Source organism: Hippoglossus hippoglossus, chromosome 23, assembly GCF_009819705.1.
Source record: "Hippoglossus hippoglossus isolate fHipHip1 chromosome 23, fHipHip1.pri, whole genome shotgun sequence".
NCBI lineage: Eukaryota > Metazoa > Chordata > Actinopteri > Pleuronectiformes > Pleuronectidae > Hippoglossus > Hippoglossus hippoglossus.
Genome location: NC_047173.1, coordinates 15,082,704 through 15,098,694, shown reverse-complemented (window position 1 = coordinate 15,098,694; position 15,991 = coordinate 15,082,704). Strand labels below are relative to the sequence as shown.

The following is a 15,991-nucleotide window of genomic DNA, read 5'->3' as shown; positions in this document are numbered from 1 at the left end:
AACACCATGTCAACTCTCCGCAGCCCATCAATCTCGGCTCATCCCCGAGAGTCCCGTGAGCAGATAAAAAGCTAATCAAACCCTGCGCCATGTAATTCATCATTGGCTGCTCATGAACGCTCTTATCTTCCGTTCCTTCCCTTCGCCCCTTTTGGCAGCACCTCCATTTCTCTGACAAGTGAGGCGTACTGGTGCTGACAAGCCAACAAATCAAATGTATCCCCAGTCTATACAGTCGTTACTGGCCCCATTAAAATGCTGATATTTAATCATATTATTAGACATTTATTGAATTTTCTTTTTTTTTGTTAGATGATCATATGCATGATTGATTTTTATGTTTATGATTTTTTAAGTCATGGCTCCATTTTTCACGGAGCATTGTGTGGTTTTTTGTGTCACTACACTTTGTTGTGAGCGGCACCTTTGTGCTCAGACACCGGTCCCACACTTCCTCCTCTAGTCGGGAGGAGGAAGTGCAGAGAGACATGACAAAAATCAGTCGCTCCCTCCTGAGCTGCTGTCGCACTTCACTGAGTTTGTCAACAAACCTGCCAAATCTGTGTGTTTTTGTCTGATACCTACTGTACATTTTCTCCACATTTTGCAGAGAATCCCACGAGAGAGGTTAAACGATGTTTAATGAATCGGCTGATAAACTGTACAACTACTTCCAGTGGTCAGGGAGAGCAGAAAAGCTCCATATGAATACAGACCATTGACATACGACACCATCATAATGCACGAAGAATTTGGGGAGTCACAAATAATCATCGGCACAAATCCTTAGCATTGCCGAGGAATTAAACTTGTAGATTCACTTTTTTTCCAGGTGCTAACAACTTTAATAACCAATATTATAGAAAAATGTTTGTTATGTTATATGAGACTCAATAACCTAGAATGTAATCCTAAACCAAACCCTGGGTAAAATAAGACAATCTGTTTCCAAAGCCCCAACTCGAATACACAACCTTGCATCCTCATCTCTATTCGGATGCATCTCACACAACACATCCTTTCTAATGGCCAAAAGAAACGCAACAAAGAAGGTCTCCGGTTGGTTAAAGAGGGACTTAATGAAGGTGAAGTGGAAACTACACAGCCTGCATACAGTATCCTCACACTTTAATGAAGGAGAAATCATTACCACTAATGCATGCAGGGCATGCCGAGGATGAAAGGGAACCAGTCCATTATTTCGGTTGCAGTTATTGAAGGTTGCCACTACAACAGTGGTGCAATCCCATTATTGTAAGTGAATGAATTACGGATATGCCATGCATTCAAATTGAGAGGCCAATAGGTGGCTGATGCCAGGGAATCGCTGTGATTTTGTATTTATGCCTAATGAATATTTGCGGAACCTTGGCTGCCAACCTCAGTGGAGACTCTTTAAAGGGAGGGAGGAAAATCATTTTATGGTGAATTAGAGGAAGGCGGGGACATTTGCAGAGCGTTTGCCTCATGCGATGGCTTTTTCAAGGCGTGTTGTCTTTGCTCAATTTTCAAATCCTCTGATGTTCTCCAAAGAACTCGTCGTCAGTTGAGACAAAGCTCCTGCTCCTTTGTTTTTCAGGACCTTCTCCTGGATTTTAGGACTTTTATTGGCACCACAATTCATCTTGAGAAACAAAGTCCATTTGAGCTGACGAGCTCTCGCTTTGGTCTCTTCACTGCATTTGTTCTGGAAATTGAATTAATTTTCAAGCAGCAGGGGGACATTTTATTGAAACATGTAATTCATCCTTTGTGGGGAGAGCAGGTGACATTAATCTACTAGAACTGCTTTTCTAAATACCCTCCGAGAGCGTGAGGACGCATGTGAATACTGATAATGTGAAAACGCAAATACACTAAATTCTGTATGTTTGTTTTTCCATTTGATTTGCATCTGGGACGATGCAATGGAGAATTAAGCACTCCTTTCATTTTGTTGTTGTAATGAGTGCAGGCAGGAGATATCCAGAAATCAAATATGTACACTCAGTGTATCGTCTCTGATTCACTGGGTCTTCTCCACTCTGCTGATATCTTCACAAAGTGGACAAAAAAGGAAATGAAAGACAGTGTGAGGGCCATCTTTCTCTGGGGGGGGGGGGGGGGGCACACTTCAAACACATGCCCCTGAAATTCAGCCAGTCTCTCTCTCTCTCTCTCTCTCTCTCTCTCTCTCTCTCTCTCTCTCTCTCTCTCTCTCTGTGACAACATGGAAATTTTGACATTTCTCTGGCTTTAGTATTCCGCATTGGGACATGGTGCTCTGAGACCGGTCCCACATGACAGAGGCTGGATCTGGATTTCTTCTTACAATACTTCACATAATCCAAAGACCATTGTAAAAAAGACCATCAATTATATCATGACTATATTAATTGAGATTTACGCTGTGGAGGCTTCTGTGGCCCGAGGATTGTTTGGGTTTCTGTCCAGATAAATCCCCCAAAAACAGCAGTTTAGAAATGAAGCCTGAGCTGGATCCTCATCTCTCACCCTCCATCTTTGACTGGCACCTGTCGGCAGCTGCCACCTTTACTACGGCTGCGTGGGCCCATCCACTGTGTGCTTCTAGTCCGTCATTATAATATCCTGTCATCAAGTGAAATGCAACCTTACACATTCACAATGAACGCAGTGTTTAGTTTTGGTTACAACACTTAATTATGATCTTGCAGCATGCCTATAATTTGCTTTTGATGGCACATGAGCTCCGCGAGTCCCCGACATCAAAAACAAAAAATGGATCCCTCTATGATGCTGAAGTTTATTTCAAAGACATTCATCAATTGAAAAACCGTTCTGTTCAGCCATTTAAACAACGCCCGCCGCTTTGATCTTGGTGCAATTTCCCTCTGGTCTCAAACTTTCTGCTGCTTTCATCTGAGCGCAGGCTAAACGAGGAACGCTGTCTGGAAACAGGTGTTCTGGCTGTTTGATGTTAGCCGCGGTGGTCCGACCGGTTTGGAAACATGAAGCAACCGTGACCCCGTTCTGCCGATCCGCGACGCACTCACGCCCGTCCTCCTTCCTTTCTGACGGAGCAGCCAGGTGCCAGGAATACACCCAGCTGTGTTGAATAAAACATCTGACACACTGACTCCCTGACTGATGCTAGGACAGAAGGAGCCCCCCCCCCCCCCCCCGGGATGGAGGGGTCTGGGGCATCTATACACTCAACTCATTACACAAGTTAATGAGAAAGTTTCTGTGGAGTCGGCTGCTGCGGTAAACATGGAAGAAAATCTGTGTCTTGTTTGTTTAAGAGCATAAACATCTAAGATACAGTAAAATGTTCCTACTGGAGCAACAGGATTTAAACCAATGTTCCAACGCTCCTGCAGTTTATCAATTAATCTTGATGAACCAACATATCCGCATTGATCAATCCACTGGGTATCGAATAATAACTTGATGAACTGCTCCAGTTCAAACCTGGATACAGCACATACATCCATCAAATGCCAAATAACTGCAACGTTAAATAACAAGAAAACATTTCCCGGATCTGCTGGATTCCTTCCACCAAGTTTTTGAAAAAATCAGTTCAGTAGTTTTTGCATAATCCTGCTCGACAACAAGCCAATGAACAGGAGCCAAAACATAATAATTTCTACATGAATTACTCCACGATGCTGCATCGTTATCGTAGTAAAGCCCCATTAATATCATCCCACTTTGTCATTAACAGACAACAAAACACATACTCGCTACACAAACACACCTCCTCTCAGTGACAGACGGCATCTTCAAGTCTGCGGAGGTCAGCTTTCAAAGCAAGTGAGAAATCGGAGTACTTCCTACAAGGCTGAAATAAAACAAAACACAGCTACTACACCGACTGAGCATCAAGTTATTTTTATCATCAGACAAGCAGTGATTCTGATCCGCAGGCTGGCACAGCACCAAGACCCCGGGACCCAGCGTATTTAGCTACGCATCGATTCAGCATTTAAAAGACTAGTTCGCTGGCTGTGTCAGATTACAGGAGCCACTGCCCCTTAGAACCTCTGAGCAACAGCAACAAATCCTGTTTTAAACAACGATGCAACAGGGACTGGGTTTAAGCGTTTGGTGAAGGTGGAGGATTTGAAAACGCACACAATCTGACCCTTTAGGAGTTTGTGCAGCTCGACCAGCAGATGATCCGACTTCTCTGTGAGAATCTGCGTCACACATTCAATAAATATTGTGTCTGCTGCAGGTTAGGAAGTCATTCAAATGAATCTGCAGTGGTTCCTCTGAGACACACCGTCAAGCTCACACACATGCCAAAGAAAATCAACACAACAGTAAACACAGAACACGATTGAGCCTTCGTAAGACATCTTAAGAGACATTAAATGATTGAAATTGGACTCCAGGGAAATGGATGGTGCTCTTCCTTCTTTCCCTACTGTTAAATCATTCATTTGGAGCACATCCTGCAGAATTCAACGAACCAGACGATGCCCTGTGGCTGTGAGTTTTCCTCCAAATCTCTGTGTATGCATGGTTTACACCCGGAGAGAGAGGCTGACGGACAGAGCGAGCAGGGGAAGCGATAACAAAGAGGATACAGGAGGCGTCAGAGGGTAAACACAGAGCCAGTTAGTATGTGGTGACCCCAAAGCTTGAGATGGAGTCGTGAGTCACTGACCGTGTTTACTGTACACAGAAGCAGAGACAGCGAGACAACACAGAGGGACAATATCATTCAGTGGCCCACCTCTGAGACACAGGGTCAATCAGAAACTGGTGATTTGCAGTAAGGATGCCAGAGAAAGAGGGTGTTTCATCCAGAGGAGAAGGTGTATTTTTTCCTGGAAGCACTTCACAACGACATAAACTGCAAATATCAACACAGAGCCATTGAGGGGATGGAGTGGGGCGGAGACAATGAAGCCTGACAGAACACGTTTCAGGGATTTTTAAGCTTCCCCAAATAAGAGTCTTTCTAATTAATTTTTCACCGCTCGACTGCTCCGGGCTGAGCTGCTGATAAGAAAAGTACAGTATCTTGATTTTGGCTTCTTTTTTTTTTCAAATTATAGGGCAAATTGTGTTCAGGAAATCCAAAACCCATGTGCACCAACGTGGAACTGAGGCCAATTAAAGGAGTTTTTTAACAGGTCTGCAGAAATTACCATGTCAGGAGTGATGCCGTTTTTTTGACGCTCAGCCGCTTCTCGACAAGTTCTTCAAAAAACTAAATGTTGAGATGTTTAATTAGTGATGATAATCTACACGTCAACTTTTTTTTTTATAAGCAAAATGAGAAAAACCGTCATGTGTGATTCTCCAGAGAGACCAGACTTCAGGCTGCAGCAACATCTAGTGGCTGCGAGGCCTCATTGTAACTGCTCCTCAAGTCTACATTACAAACTGTCACCTGGTTATGATAACAGCAGAAGCCCCCCCCCCCCCCCCCCCCCCCCCCCCCCCCACCACCACCACCACCACCACCACCACCACCACCACCACCACCACCACCCATGACAGAAGATGTTGTGTTTATGTTTGTTTTTTTAATCGATTTAAAAAACAAGGACACATGGAAGTAAAAGGTCCACTGGCAGTGCGGAGATATTCAGCTGTGCTTGTCTGGTGCTCCGGCCCCACAGGGACTCTTTACAGGGTTGTTCAGTCAGAGTGGAAGGATGGCCTCCGCGGTTATTGATTGAAGCCTCTTATAATTTGTGAGCGGGTCCATCGGTGCTGCAGGGGCTGATCGCAGCGAGCACGGTAGTAAACAGTGTGATGCTGTGACATTGAAGTTGCCCTTCCTGCTGCCACTGAATAGGTTCAGCAGCCTGACGAGTCGACGTGAGTTTGTGCTGCTACCGGAAAACGGATTCTCTGCATGAAAAGGAATCGGAGCAATTTTCTCTAAAATCATGGATTTGACTAAAATTGCCGGCAACAGCACGACAGAGCAGACAGAGTACATGCAGAGACACACTTGTTTGTACAACTGGCAGAAAACACAATGCCTCATTGATTTTGTACTGCAGAAGGAAAAACTCATGCTGGCTTTAATGACTCCAATTTAATTGAATTGAATTGAATTGATTGTTTAATTGATTGGGACAATGCAATTCAACATGGTTCCAAAAGATTTTATAGCTACTTCCTTTTTTAAAAAGTTATCCCTACTCCTGCTGGTGGCTCTTTGTTGAGGTAGGTAATTTCGTGTTCAGCATGTTGCCCAAGGACACTTCGCCATTGCGGAACTGGGGGGAGACAGGTATCAAACCGACAACCTTCTGGTTCACTTTGCTTACTTGTTGTGGCGTCTAGGTCTGTGGTTAACCTTATTCAACTCAGGTGAATGAAGTTTGATTTGTTGTAACAAAAAACTGAATCAAAAACGTTTTTCCACGCTGTCCCATTTACTTGAGATCTTGACCCAAATCTGGCCAGAGAAAAACACACTTTTAATTGGAACAGCCTCACCGAGTTTGTTTTGCGACGAACAATGCACGCATAATCCACGTTTGTAAGTGGCTGCCTCTTCATTAACAACATTTAAGAAATGAACGTGAGGAAATCCATCATTATCGCAATCACCAAACCCTACGGCGGGTGCAAACTCGTAATCTCAGGCAATTTGCATATGCAATTAGTGTAAGCTTCAAGGAAAGAATGTGATTGACAGAACTGAGAGGTTTTGCCTCGTTGGTCGGATTGAACCCAATTCAAAGGAGAACCGCGGCCCGACTTTGAGGGAAGAGCTTGTACGTTATATCACCCAGGACGTATTTAGATACTACAGGAGGCAAGATACTGTTTGACAACTTGACCTCAAGGCCTTTACAGCAGCAAATATGTCCAGAGGATTGCTTTGAACAATTTGCCAATATACATAAAAATGAATCAACAGTCCCCAGCTCTCGTCTTCCTTTCGCTCTCATTTTCTCACCGCTTCCTCTTCAAGGTTACTCATCTGGCTGTGGAGTCAAAATCAATGGCAAGAACCGGGGCTGAGGGTTACAGGTTTCCACCGAGTCCTGTGCCGTACAAATGGGACACGAGAGAACAGCCATGTTTCATTAGAAATTCAAGGCCAATCTGTTTCCAGGGAGGGAACGCAGAATGTCAAGGTAATGAGTTAATTTGGGAGATAAGGAAACAGCAAATGTAATCTCGGAAAATTTAACCAGCAGCAAAATGGCTCCTCAAACCTAAAGCCCACCCCATCGAGCAGAGGGGGGGGGGGAGACACTCATTATCATGATGGTCTCAGCTCTGCTGTCTCTACAGAACTGTGAATAAGGGTAATTATCCTCTAAAATATGGTAAAGTTTACCCTGAGGTTTTATCGTAAACCCTCTGGTGTAAATACTTTCACTGCTTCAAACACTTGAGATTAGGCCGCAGAGAGAGAAGCAGACAAACAGCTGAAAGAGAGCACAATAATTCCTGCCACTTTCCCAAACCCCAGACTACCCAGTAGGCCAGCATTATATCAAATTTAAGCAGATGCCTAGTTATTATCCCCAAGTGGGCTGGGTTGGCCCCTTGATGCTGAGGTAATGAGTGTTTTTTCGTCTGACTGGGTGGACATGTTTTGGAAGAAAGGCCTCGGTCTGCCCCCCCAAGAAGCTTGGCTCGGAGAATGAACTCTGCACAGCATGGACCTCTGTGCCTCCACATTTGCATCACGCTTCATGGGAGTCCAAACACGTCAGCGTGCTCCATTTGTCAGGGATGAGGGGGTTGGTGGACAGTTGACGGTAAACAACAGCAGATGAATTCTGAGGACACTTTGTTACAGATCTACTTTTTTTTTTTGAGTAGTTGGCTTTTGTTGGTTATATTCTGGTAATTGACTACGGCTGCGCTGGTTGGCACTTTTCCCCAAGTGAAAGCATTCGTGTATCTGAGGGTGTAATAGTATGCAGGTTCGTGAGGGGCGGTTAAAAAGAAGGCACAGGGACGGGGGCCGTGCGACGTAATGAGAGCAGCTTATTCAGAAAAAAACAGACGGATCAAATAGACCGATGTGCCGCGCTCACACGTGTCAGCTACAGTACGGTGCTAATGGGTGAGGAAGAGCATGGGGGAGGCGGCTGGCATGACAACCTACAGCAGGCAGGAGACTTGGTTGCCATGGCGACAAACAAGGATGTTTGTATTACAGGCAAATCTCAGCTGTCGGCAGCGGAGGGCACACATGCTGCTCGACTGGCGGTGTTGTAGAATCGGCGGCGGCGCCAGAGACGAGGGGAAAGGTGGGGTTTGAACGGGAGGAATGCCTCTTCCCCTCGTCACCTGGCGCTCCCTCGCAATCTCTCTCCTCCACAGCGGGGCTCAGCCACACTGTAGGGGAGGGGGTGGGGGGGGTTCCTGTGTAACTGGTAATCAGGGACTCACTGGTTCCACAGCTAATGAACCTTCTTGCGTCGCTGTATTAGAGAGACGAATGAAATCATCTTCACAGTGGGGTCACTTGAAATTATTAAGGCTGTAATGCTGATTATGTGCCCCTGCATTTATTCAGTTTAATCCGTCCACTGTGAATGTAATGAGCATGCAGTGACCCTGACTGATAGCAAAACAATACGGCAATGGGAGGGAGTTGAGCAAGTGGCTCTCTCTATTGACAGTGGAATGGAAAAAGGGGAAGAGGTACCAAGTTGTATCTTGGAGTTCATGCTTCCCAGCACATGTTGAAATGTCTGTGACACATTACAAATCCACCAAGGTCATTTGTGCGGCGGACAGGGCGGTGCAGGGTGACACTGATTGTAATTGCTTTCTGTATCCCATCGTGCTACTGTATCTTGCACACACTACTGGGTGTCATGTTGCTTTATGAGTCATTCATCCTCCGAGGGCGCCCAGAAGCGGCGAGCGAACTGTGGCTGAGCCAGTGGGCAACTTACTTGGACATAGTTTGTTCTGCCGGCCCTCGTCGTGCTGACGTGTTCGGGGGGAGCGCCGACGGAGGCTCTGGAGAATCGTGAGCTTGAAGAATGTGTAGAAACACAATCAGCCTTTTCTTCTTCTTCTTCTTCTTCTTTTCTTCGCCTTTGTGTGAGTCCACATTTCCTGTGTATGCATCATAATCCCCCCCCTCCCACTGAAAATACCAGGTGTTTTTTCTTTTATGAACTAATGAATAGGAGATCGACTGAATAATGGACGCTGGTAATTTTGATTCTAGGCTCATCTCCATGCTGGCACTTACACTGTCAGTGCAGAGTGGCTAAATCAACAGGGGACCCATAGCGGAGCACTTCTAATCTAATCATTGCAGACTAAATAAGAATGGAACAATGTTAGCCAACAAGACAGTAACAAAAAGAGCAGCGCTTTGTTTCGTTACTGCTGACATTACCCTGGAGGGGTGGGATGCCCCCATTTGCCCTCAGGGCTGGGAGGATGTGCAAGACTGTTTCAGGTAAGCGCAGAAGAAGAAGGATTGCTTTTTTTTTTAAACGTATTATTACATTCATGAAACATTGAAAATGTCCTCCAGGGCCTCTTCTTTTCTGCCGCGTGCCCTTCAGTAATAATTAATCCACTCTTTCATTGGGCAAAGGGGATGTTTCACCCACTATGTACAGGCAAGGCTGGGGGCTCAGGAGGACAGACATGGAGCACAGGGGCCAGGCTTACGTCCCTCAGCGGTACCACACAGCCAGATGGTATTAATCTCTAATAACTTCCCCACAAAGCACCTTCAGGCATCAGCAGGAGAAATGCTACGGGTAGATGGTGCGTTTTACCAGCTCGAAGAATGATGCAGGATATTAAAAAATTGTAGAAGGGCAAAAGCAATTTCCTCCTAAAGGGGATTTTTAAAATTACAGCTCTCAGACTGGAAGTAAGTTTTGCCATGAAATAATTCTCTCGTTCTTACCGATCACAATGAAACACCTCCCCTCTGCCGCCGCCGTCGCCGTTTTGTACGTAAACACCTAAGATAACTTCTTTAATGAAAATCTCTCTGACAGACAGTCATGACAAAGGCATGAAATAAAATCTCCTTAAATACACTTTCCGCACATTATTGTTCATTTAGGACGGGCTGTGGTGGATTCACATGAAGAAATGGATTCTCAAAAATGAAATGACATCCTGCGATTTTCCCCCAGAAAGACAAACCTTAATGAAGTCATCGTGACAGTAATTTACTTCCCTCTGAAACCATTTACTTTCTGTACGTGTGTATTTTATTAGACGCACCGTGGCTGAATCAGAAAACCACAGCAGATGTATCCAACACAGACACAGTATTTTTTACTGGCTTCATTACACATTGTTCAGGCTGTGGCAGCGATCCTTTTTGACTCGCTGCGATTTGACGCCAATTGTTTTGACTGCGGTGCAGCTGATAAATATGAATTTAAATGCAGCCACGTACAGCCCGGAAGAATGGGCTTTTGTCGCAAACCGCACAATGCTCTGGTTGTTCTGCGCAAATGAAAACACCCTTTTAGTTCTGCTCCATTGTGAGCAGAGGTCCTGCTAATGCTCTGTTAAATTCAGCGGCTTTAAGCCATGTGATGTTAATGGAGTTAGAAAACATCATCTCAGAGATGCTCTTTCTCGCATCTTCGTTGCCAAAGGGATTGTTGTTATGTTTGTGCACTGAACGCCTTGTTTATCACACAATGTGGGTATTCTCTGCTGCTTTACTTGAATAAAGTTTGTCATTTCTGCACATGGCTTCATTTTGTTTGCCTGTTAAGCTGTAGTTGCTGTCACTGCTGATGCTAATGACCTTTCTATAGCAAACAAGTGCTTATTTATATGAAAATTATTCAAATTATGATTACACAGCTTGTCGAGTGGTATAAAAGCTTTGTCTGCCCACCCTTAGGAGCATAATATCATAAATCCGACTACCTGCATTAAATGGTATTTGAAAATAATATGAATGTGTTTTTGTTTAGCTCTGTCAATAGATTGTGTGAGTTTGTGTGTGTGTGGATTGATCATGTAATCTGAGCCTTATCTCGTGGGATCTCAGAGATCAGGCAGTTCTGAGTTCTACACACTCTGTCAAACACAGAGATTCAAATCAGGAATTAGCCCGAGCCTATTAGCCTATCAGGGTTAGGCCTTTAAGAAAACACCGATACCAGTTAGCTGGGCAATAAAAAACTATGAGGACGACCTCCAGGGTAAATGATTTTTACTTTTTACACACATTGGACTTATGTGTGGTCTTTGCCCTTGAGGCAAATGGACAATTTCACGTTGTCTGTGTTTGCGGCTCTACAGGGTTAGTTATTTCTCTAATTTTGCCGACAGTGTGGTGAAGAGCTTAACAGCGAACACCTTCATCGTGAAGCCAAAAAATCGTCCTTTTAAATGACAAATTCATGAACTTCCTGAAGTTTTAAGCCACGTCCAGCGTCGAGGAGAGATTTTGACGGCATATAATAAAAAACGTCGATGTCCAATGTAAACGCAACGGAAGCACGGCTCATTTGCAAAACAATATTGTAGGAAACGATCTCTGCTGGCTCCATAATGGGCAGCATTGAGTATCTCATTTTCCAAGAAGAAAATAAACAGTTAATAGAAAACTGACTACATCCACCTTCATTTTATTTAGTTGAATTTGCTTCTAATGAAATACGTTGTGAGGAACAAAGCATATTAACTTTTTACGTCATTATCATTTCATGATTTGGAAACAAATTTTATGACAAACTGATCAATGACTGACTCATTTTCTGCTCCTTCTCGCATCAAGGTCAGTTGTACTCCGCACTGCGTTAGCTTGACACTGTTCAATTAACTGTACTTGACCTACTGTGGCTGCAGCAAAGTGAGGGAGACGGACGTGAACTGTGATTAATATTCAATCAATATCAATTAATATTCAACGGCAAAGGGCCTCGTTATTTCATTAAGCAAATTAAAAATGATACTCCTGTAAATCATGACCAAACTATAATGTATTGTGTTTATCTATATAAGCAATGATTGTGATGGTACAAGCAGGCCAACTGGTGCTGAAGCATCTCCCCACCAGTATGAGCTGGTTTATGTGGTGTCACTGATCTGTGCACATCCCTCCTCACAGGCGCCCACCACCACCACATGGCCACACAAGGTCAAATCTTGAGCGAGTCTATTTATGTCCTGCGTTTTGTACGAGGAATAAACAGCGGCCTCGTTATCTTTACTGTCCTGCCTCCACCTCCCATCCGCCCATGTCCCTCTGTCTTCTAATAAACTGATGAGAAGTGAGACGCTTCAGACAAAAGCAAAGTAACCCTGGCAGATGCCCTTAAATTCTGAAGGCCTTTAGCTTTTTGGAAAGTTCACTTAAGATAACTCAGCCCAGACAGAAGGTTAGCACTGGACATCAAGATCAGGACATGTACTTATTATTAATAATCCATTAGCAGGTCATAAAAACATGGCGACAGATGAGTGTTTGCCTCTGTCCTCTCGTGCTCGGTGAAAAAAAACACTGAAGATGTTGGAGAAAAGCAAAGAAATCGATTCAAACACCTCGTGAAATGAAAAAACCCTTTTGGATTTTACCAACTTAAGTCTTGATGACTTAAGTTGGATCTATAACTTGTGAGGATGTGATTGTGATCCTTTCTCTGCAATGTGCTGAATCTGTATATTTTGGCGAGATCGTTCATTCTGTTTTTTCTCCGGTTTAATTGTTGTTATTTTTCCTCTAATTTGAGTCAACTGCTCTGTTTATCATGATAATGAGCCAGGATGTCGTCTCCTGTTATCTCCCAGGCCAACATATTACTTGTTCATTTCTGGTTAGTCAGCCTGATGAAGCCCAGTGTGCTGCAACGCGTAGGTGCATATTTTATCTTTACCATGCATTCGCCGCACTAATAAAGGGCTGTTTAATTCATCCACAGCAAATGCGCTCTGGTTTATTTCCTGTTTCCATCATTAGAAGATAAAATGTGGAGCTTTTAGCCAAAAAGGAAAATTCATAGTCTTGCCAGTCAGCTCCAGTGTAGGATTCATAGACTTTCACATTCTAACCGAGTGTCTGCTAAGTCCTGGAAATACAATTTGGTGTAGAAATTCAACTTAACGTCAAATCGGTTTAAAAGTCTTATTAATAATGACACTGGAGTTTTATCGTGTGCATAATCATGGTTCAAAAAGGAACAAAGAAGACATTCGGTGGCGGATCTCTTAAAGCACAAGAACATGAAAAATACCCTCGAGGTGTTTCAAAAAGCAATTGTCAGCCAACAGTCTGCGCTGGATCCATCAGCCTCGTCCTGTCTGATTCAGTTAGTGCTTATGAAATGGAGCATCTGCAGAAGCTCCCAGAGAGAATGTAAACATAAGCTCTGCCTTGGGAAAAGAGCTGAGGGGTCATTTAGATTTGGGTGGGGTGGGTGGGGGGGGGGGGAGAAGTGCTGCCTCACTGTCTCTGTCACCTGGTAACAGGTTGACACACGGGAGCTTCCTGGCTAATGTATTCTAAAGCACGAGGCTAAACAGAAACACCTGAGCAACCCCGACCTCCCCTCCCCTCCTCTCTCATTGCTTTCTCTCCCGCTGCATTGGCTCCCGCTGCCTCCTGAGATATTAGGTAATCCTGGAGCAGGCGAGAGGTGATAGGCCGCCCGTCTTGTAATGACGCCATATTTGTCAGAGAAGCGGCGCTACAATCACCACGGATATGCTTGACATGTTTGCCGAGAGCCGGGAGGCATTTGTTCCATGTGCACTGTGCAGCAGCCAATCGTTGCTCTATCAATGAACCTGTGGAAGGTGAAAAGCCACCTTTACAGCAAAGGGGGGGTTCCCACCGATCACAACAGCAGGGATACCGGGGAACATATGGAAGTCAAGTCGCTTTTCAATCATATCAGCTCACTCCCATAAGCCTAAAACTACGACTATGAGCATGAATTCATTATCACTGGTGAGTTTAAATAATAAATTATGAGCAAAAGGTGCAGTCAGGAACAAAAGCATGCAAGAGAAAAGTCAGAGGGAGAAAAAGAGAGATGTCTTGTTCCCTTTTCAAATGGCATTACAGCTCATTTCCAGATCAATAGCTTTCCTCTTTCCTCCCTGCCCGAGATAAACCCATCACAACTGAAGGATGGAGGAGTGGAGGAATAAAAAAACAGAAAACAGGGCACCACAGCCGGCCCATTTTATCTGATGGAGAGAGGTGAACAGAGGGATTAGCTTCCACGGGATGAAAGCAGCTCCTCGTCTTCCGTCTCCATTCCCCTCCCTTCGTTTCCCTATCCGCCCACACATCCACAGCATGGTCTCCCCTCGCAACCAGGAGAGGCTTCCTCTATACGTTGCAGCCGTTCTATTTATCTATCAGCTGCCAGCTGCGCTCCACCCTCTCAGCAATGAATCAAGCACAAAAAAAACTGTCTCCTGCACATGGCAATGAAAAGCGCGGTAAAAATGGGCGCCAAAATTGGTGTCACAGAGAGGGGCTGGGAGTTGTGGCAAAGTGTAGTTCCCCTGTGGCACCCTCGAAGCACCCACCCTTCCAGATTGTGTCACCTAGACACCGGCACATCACAACACAGATCCCAAACACCCACAAACCAACAGGAGACACCCCCATTTCTCTCTAACTTCTGGGTGACCCGAGGAGGAAATACGCGCTCTTACCTGGCAACAACACAGCACACCTTCAGCTTCAAATCTGCTCGCCTTGACGAGGAGGCACGCACGTCAGGAGTAGGAGAAGGGAGTCGTGGGAACAGAGAGTGTAAGTGTGTGTGTGTGTGTGTGTGAGTGTGAGGCTGGCAGAGAGAGAGAGAGTGTGAGAGAGAGAGAGAGAGAGAGAGAGAGAGAGAGAAAGTGAGAGGTGGAGCCTGGTTCGGAGGAGAGAGGGTGGAGGAGACAAAGAGGGCTGGATGATGACTCTGCCTGCCGTCTGCACAGCCAGTCTTATGGGAGCAGTGTGTATGGCGCTAGATCAACTCCTATTCAAACACATGCAGCGGACGCACCTCGTGCAAGGATGAGAGAAAGAAACCCGGGGGCAGAGAATGGGGGGAGGAGGAGGAGGAGGAGGAGGTGCGAGAGACACCCAAAGCCAGCATCGTCACGCGGCAGTTCCAAGGAATCCCTCCAGTAAGAGGGGCACTGCATCACGGAGTCCTTGACTGCGATTGGCTGGGTAGTGGGGAGATGCCAAGGATGGTGGACAACGTTGTGTAACCCAAGATGACCCTTTCAACACATATTAGTATGCCCCGTCTGCGCTGCTGGGCCCCTCCAGGCACCAGTCACCTTCAAGGACACTACAAAAACAAATCCCCCTCCCCAAGGAGGATGTGTGAGTGTGTGTGTGTGTAAACATGTGTTTGTCAGTTCGTAGTAAGCCATGGCCTTCCTTTGCACATGAACAAACACAAGTACACACAAGCCCGCACACACAGAACATCCAGAGAGAACTTTCCCATGAGGGGGAGATGATTTCCCCAGAGGAAGGTTGAGCACGTCAATAGAAAAGTCACACAAACATCTGCAAGGACGATCTTTCATTGGAGTGATTCAATAAGTTGTCATGCCCACCTAGAACCAATGATGAGGTCATATTGAGTATAGACAACTTTTAAAAAGCACAGTGATAATGACTTCTCCCGTCTCCGCTCTTATTTTGAAATTTAACACTTCCAATGTTGTGCCACATCTGGGTTTTTCTCATGTAATCGTTCTGAAAATTATAACCTCAAATTTCGCAATCAATTTACTAATTATTATTCACATTTAAATAAAATTCTGATTAAATCCTCAATCTTACTAAAAGGCGTCAAAGAGGAGGAGATGAAGCAGCTGAGACGTGGCAGTAAAGTGATCATGTGACGCAGGCTTCATGAATATGCAGAGTGGCTGATAATGCCATCTTTAGCTGCCTCAGGTAGCTGATGAGGTTTTTCTATTGGCTGCTTGGCATGAACAATAAAAGGTAGAAACCCAGGCAGAAGCACGAAGAGGGATCTGGTGTTTGTGACCCAAAGTAACCACAATGCAGTGCGGCAGGGGGATGACATCACCTCATTTAAAGTGAATG

At 45.0% G+C, this 15,991-nt stretch overlaps 1 protein-coding gene across 1 annotated transcript in view; it reads right to left on the bottom strand.

Moving 5' to 3' along the window:
• syt1a (synaptotagmin Ia) overlaps positions 1 to 14,725 on the bottom strand; it is a 124,943-nt gene extending 110,218 nt beyond the window's left edge. The window contains exon 1 of the mRNA XM_034577986.1: positions 14,581 to 14,725. The gene's annotated coding sequence lies outside the window, so the exon portion shown is untranslated. The remainder of the gene's footprint in view (positions 1 to 14,580) is intronic.
• Between the last annotated feature and the right edge of the window lie 1,266 nt (positions 14,726 to 15,991).